The sequence below is a fragment of the Citrus clementina genome, unplaced genomic scaffold, assembly GCF_000493195.1.
Source record: "Citrus clementina cultivar Clemenules unplaced genomic scaffold, Citrus_clementina_v1.0 scaffold_3, whole genome shotgun sequence".
In the NCBI taxonomy this organism is placed as follows: domain Eukaryota; kingdom Viridiplantae; phylum Streptophyta; class Magnoliopsida; order Sapindales; family Rutaceae; genus Citrus; species Citrus x clementina.
Window position 1 is genome coordinate 21749188 of NW_006262339.1, and position 6318 is coordinate 21755505.

The 6318-nt window shown below is 41.0% G+C and overlaps 1 pseudogene; it reads left to right on the forward strand.

Annotated features, from left to right (window-relative positions):
* The first annotated feature begins 540 nt into the window (after positions 1–540).
* Positions 541–2056, forward strand: LOC18046705 (annotated as a pseudogene).
* The last annotated feature ends 4262 nt before the right edge of the window (positions 2057–6318 follow it).

The following is a 6318-nucleotide window of genomic DNA, read 5'->3' on the forward strand; positions in this document are numbered from 1 at the left end:
CATCCCACTTGAGCTCACAAAGTTAACTGAACTTACTTTTCTCAATCTTTCCTCAAATTTACTCTTTGGCCAAATACCATCCGCAATTGGAGGACTCTTTTCGCCTTCAACGATTAGACCTCTCCAATAATAAACTTGGTGGTTCCATTCCAACTAGAATTGGGGACTGCTCGGTGTTGCAAATATTGATACTGAGTCACAATAGTTTAAGCGGAAGAATTCCATTAAAGATGGGAAAACTCTCAAGCTTGTCTTTTCTTGAGTTGAAGTATAACCTCGTCAATGGGACGATACCGTCCCAACTCAATTCAATAGAAACCTTACAATACCTGGATGTATCCCACAATCACCTCTGGTACCATTTCTTATTTTCTTAATGGTATAAAGGGTCCAACTATGGTGCAACTGTGGTACCATACCACAACTGCATCTAGCCATTGGATCTAACTATAATGACAACTGTAGACTAGATCCAATAGTTGGGTGCAGCTGTGGTATGGTACCATAGTTGCACCATAGTTTTGCCCTGATATAAAATTAATGAATTTAATCAACTTTTCATATAATAATTTCGAAGGAGAAATTCAGGATTCTATACTAACTACATACTCAGCAGAGGCATTTATTGGCAACAAAGGTTTGTGTAGTAAGCTCAGTGGTTTTCCTCGTAGAATTGATACACCTTGTAGTTATGAATCCAAGAAGACACCCCCGAACATTTCCATTGGGCTAGTAATTAAAGTGTTTCTTCCTATAGTTGTGCTTCTGGTCAATTTACTCATTGGCATCGTGTATCTCTTTACAAGAAATAAGGATGATTCTGAACTGGCAAAAAAAGCAACCACGAGCTTGGATAGCTTCTCCGTATGGAATTTTAATGGTAAAACTGCATTTGAAGAATTGGTTGAAGCCACAGAGGACTTTGACATCAAGTACTGCATTGGAACCGGAAGCTATGGCAGTGTCTATAAAGCAGAGCTAGCCAGTGGTAAAACAATTGCTTTGAAGAAGCTTCACAGTTCTGAGGAGTTAGCTTTCATCAAGAGTTTTCAAAATGGGGCTTGTGTATTATCTAATATACGGCATCAAAATATTGTGAAGCTTTATGGTTTTTGTTTGCACAAGAAATGCATGTTTCTGATATATGAGTGCATGGAGAGGGGCAGCTTGTTCTGTGTTCTACGCAATGGTGATGAAGCTGTTGAGTTTGATTGGACTAAGAGGGTGAATGCGATAAAGAGTGCAGCACATGCTTTGTCTTGTTTGCATCATAACTGCCACCGCCGATTGTTCACCGCAACATATTAAGCAACAACGTGCTTTTAAGTATAGAATTGGAGGCATTTGTTGCTGACTTTGGCGTGGCTAGACTTCTAAATCCAGACTCCTCCAATGTAGCTATGTTAGCAGGCACCTACGGATACATTGCTCCAGGTGATCATGTGCTCTGTTCCTCATTCTTCTTTATCTTCTTCATTATTGATTAGACATTTAATCAGTGAGTGGGCTCCCAATCCGGAAATCTCAGACTTAATTAAAACCTAGGACGTGTTTACAACGTATAAACATGTCCAAAAGTCTTGAATTTTAATACAATTCAAAGTTCTCGGATTGAAATTTTTTTGTATAATCATATGACATAAATCATACACTTTTTCTTTTTCTTGTAGAACTCGCCTACACCATGATTTTCACAGAGAAATGTGGTGTTTATAGTTTTGGAGTGGTGGCACTAGAAGTATTAATGGGAAGGCATCCAGGAGATCTTCTTTCATTATCGTCATCACCATCATTTGATCCAAAAATGACGTTAATTAAAGTTTTAGACCAACGTCTTTCGCCTCCAGTTGACCGAAAGATTGTTCAGGACATTGTACATGTTTCAACAATTGCATTTGCATGCTTGAGTTCCCAACCAAAGCCTCGACCAACAATGCAGCACGTCTCTCAAGAATTTCTTACTTCCAGGACACTAATCCGAAAACCATTTCAAGAAATTTCGGTGTTAGAGCTTAGAAACCAAGGAATGCATTTGGTTGACCAATTTGATACTTGACTACGGATATGTCTGGTTGATGTACAAATTTGTTCCTCATTGACTCCATTCTAGACGAACCAGGTAGTACTGAATCGTGGAATTATTTGTTGTATGTGCGTTACTGTATAAGGTGAGCATTATTTCCTTGATTGTTAGAAACCAAATCCTTTAATAAATTATCATTATTTTAATAAAAATCCTGCAAATATTAAATTATTTGAGAAATTTCGAAAAATATAATTACAGATACAATTAATGGTAGCTTGTTTTTTTTTTTCTTTCCCCAACACTGCAATGCCAAGTAGGCTGATACGACACTCTTTGAGCGAGTGCAGGCTCCAATCTGTGGGGAAAAGAATTTGCAGAAAGAGAAAAGGGACAGGGGAATTGCAGAGAAGAGAAAGAAGACGAAGCTGAAAAAAGACAAAATGATATATTGCTTTTTGATATCCCCCACGGGTCCCTTTGACAGTACAATATATTCTCTCTCCCAAAAACAGCCACGCACCTTTAACTAACTAAAATAGAATAAAATTGATAACAACAAAATAATAATTGAAAACAGAACAATATTCGTTATTATAATCTCTCAAGCATTCTCGAACATTCCTCAAATGACAAAGTCTTTGAGCCATCCTGGTTTCTTTCTCGCGCGAGCTGAACCTGTCTTGAGCTGCTCTCTAGCTTGTGTCTCATTCACGGGTTGGACTTCTTCCATTTCTGCAGGCTGGGTCTCTTCCCTTGCTGTCTCATTGTGCTCGATCTGATTCACAACAATTGGCCAGGTTGTATCATTCCCCATTCCTTGAAAGCTTACCTTGTCCTCAAGGTGTAGTGCAGGGTAGAGTTTACGAAATTCCTCAAAGTCCTCCCAAGTTGAATTTTCTGGTGAGCTATCAGACCATATTTGTGGAATTTCTTTGCCTTGTCGAAGTATCTTTCGCTCAGCACATACTGCAATTGGTGATGACAGGGGCTTGTTATCCACACTTCCTGGAGGCAGTGAATAAACATCAATGGGGGAGTTTCCCACATAAGGTTTTAGTAAGGAAATATGGAACACCGGGTGAATTCTACAATTTGTGGGTAACTCTAACTTGTAAGCAACGGGTCCAATACGCTCTACCACTGTGAACGGTCCATAATAGCGCCTTGCCAGCTTATGAGATGAGCGCTTAGCAACTGATGTCTGGCGATATGGCTGAAGGTGCACCAACACTTTATCACCTACCTGCAATTGAGTTTCTCGGCGATGTAAATTAGCCTTTTGAGCCATTCGATGCTGAGCTTGTCGTAAGTTCTCTTTCAATGAGCAAAGCATGGCATCCCTCTCAATTAACATGTCTTCTAAAGCTTGGATTGAAGTAGAGCCCCTTGAGTAACTTGGAATTGTGGGAGGAAAACGACCATAAAGGGCTTGAAAGGGAGTCATTCGCAAGCTGCTGTGATAACTGGTATTGTAGCAAAATTCAGCCCAGCCTAAAAATGAAGACCATGTCTGTGGCTTGTCTTGTGAGAAGGCTCGTAAATATTGCTCAAGCCCTCGATTAACTACTTCGGATTGACCATCCGTTTGGGGGTGGTAAGCCGTGCTGTGCCGTAACTGTGTACCACTTAAATCAAACAATTTCTGCCAAAAGTTGCTCATGAATATAGGATCACGATCTGAAATTATAGAGCTAGGAAATCCATGTAATTTTACAACCATGTCAGCAAATAAAGCTGCTGTTTTGATGGCAGTAAATTGAGAAGGCAAGGCTCCAAAGTGAGCTGACTTTGATAAACGATCCACAACAACCAGAATTGCTTCAAATCCTCTCGAAAGTGGCAGCCCTGTAATGAAATCCATGGTTAACTCATCCTAAACTAATGAAGGGACAGGCAAGGGTTGTAATAGACCCGCCGGCGCTTGAGTTGAGTATTTAATTTGCTGGCAAACAAGGCAAGCAGCTACATGTTGCTCAACATCTTCCCTCATCTTAGGCCAAAAGAAAGTCGATGAAAGACGTACCAATGTCTTTTTAATACCAGCATGGCCTGCCATAGGTGTCTCGTGAAACTCTTTGAGTAGCACGGCTTTTAATGATGAGTTGGGGCTGAGGTAATATCGATGTCGAAATAGCAGGAACCCTTCTTGAACTGAGAAGGCAGAAGAAAGTGAACCGGCTGCATACCTCTGATGGAGTTGTTTCATATCAGAAAGAGAGCAATTTTCCTTGTGCAGATTTGTCAATAGTTCACTAGAAGGTTGGCTTACAAACGACAAACAGAGAGTTGTTGGTTTGGGTTCTTCAGTCACGTTGTCCCTATGAATTCGCGATAAAGCATCAGCAGCTTTATTGAAGGTACCAGCTTTATAATTGATTCTGAATTGATATCCCATCAACTTACGAATGTAAAATTGCTGCTCTGGGGTGTGAATAACTTGTTGAAATAGATCCTTTATGCTTTTATGGTCAGTTCGTATAAGGAAAAATCTGCCAAGGAGGTATTGACGCCATTTTTGAACTGCAGCTACAATAGCACATAATTCCTTCAAATATGTTGAGGATGCACGCATTCGAGGACCCAACGTTTTGCTAAAATAAGATAGCGGATGCCCGACTTGCATTAGCACAGCACCGATCCCGACATTAGAAGCATCGGTCTCAATGACAAACTCCAAGGCAAAATTCGGCAAGTGTAGTACAGGGGCTTCCACAAGAGCCTTCTTTAATGCTTGAAAAGCTTGAGTAGCTGCCAGGTTCCAATGAAAAGCCTCCTTACAAAGCAACTCAGTGAGAGGAGCTGCGATGGTTGCATAGCCTTGAATAAAACGTCGGTAGTACCCTGTCAGCCCCAAGAACCCTCTCAGTTGCTTGACCGATTTAGGCAAGGGCCAATCTACCATGGCTGTGATCTTTTGCGGATCAGCATGCACTCCTCGAGCCGACACAATATGGCCCAAATAATCAAATGATTCCTGACAAAATAAACATTTGGAGAATTTGACATAAAATTGAGATGTGTATAAACAACTCATGACCTGCTCCAAATGATGCACATGTTCAGCCAATGATGCACTATAGACCAAGATATCATCAAAAAAGATAATAACAAATTTACGTAAAAAGGAAGCGAATAGTTGGTTCATTGTTGCTTGAAAAGTGGACGGCGCGTTGGTCAAACCGAACAGCATAACAAGAAACTCGTAGTGTCCATCATGCGTGTGAAACGTTGTTTTATAAGTATCCCTCTTGTGAACTCTTATCTGGTGATAACCGGCTCTTAGATCAAGTTTGCTGAAAATCCTAGCACCGCCAAGTTCGTCAAATAGTTCATCAATGGTGGGGATGGGAAATTTGTCCTTCACCGTCACCGCATTCACAGCGCGGTAATCCACACAGAATCTGTATGAGCCATCCTTTTTTCTTTACTAGCATTACCGGCGAAGAAAACGGGCTTTGGCTGGGTTTTATGATGCCTTGATTTAACATTTCTCTCACCAATTTCTCCATTTCGGTTTTCTGAAAATAAGGATACCGATAGAGGCGAACGTTGACTGGTTTGGAATTGGGAATGAGGTGTATTTTGTGATCAAATAGCCGGTGAGGGGGAAGCCCAGTGGGTGGAGCAAATAATGCCTTAAATTTTTTTAGGAGAGTAGTAATTGGTTCAGGCAACGACCTCAGAAATTCGAAGTCATTATCCGGCAATGTGTTGGTAGATGTGTGAGTGGCTGATGGCTCAGTTGGTAAAGAATGAAGTTCAAATAAGCTGTCGATTTTGGAGTTAGATAGCAAGGCATGAAACTGGTTAAAAGAGATTAAATTCGGGTTTGGAATTGGGTCTCCCCGTAAAATGACAGATTTTCCCTCCCATTGAAACTCCATCGTCATCTCGGAGTAATCCGTAGAAATTCTTCCCAAGCTTTGTAACCATTGAATCCCAAGGACAACATCAGGGCCTTCGATTGGCAAAAGGAAGAAATCCAAAAGAAATTCATGCCCCTGCATATTAATAGGCACTTTAGGACAAAGAAATCGACAAGTAAGAGAATCGCCATTGCCAATGTAGACTCGAAAAGGAGGTATAGCTTGAACGGAAAGGCCAAGGCGTTCAGCCAATGGCGGCTTAAGGAAATTGTGGGTACTGCCACTGTCAATTAACACCTGAAACTGATAGCTGGCAACGGTGCCCAGCACCCTTAAAGATCGTGGATTAGTTTGCCCAGCCAAGGCATTCAAACTAGATATGTCCGCTGTGACTACTTCATCTGGTTGTGCATGACTAAAAGCGTC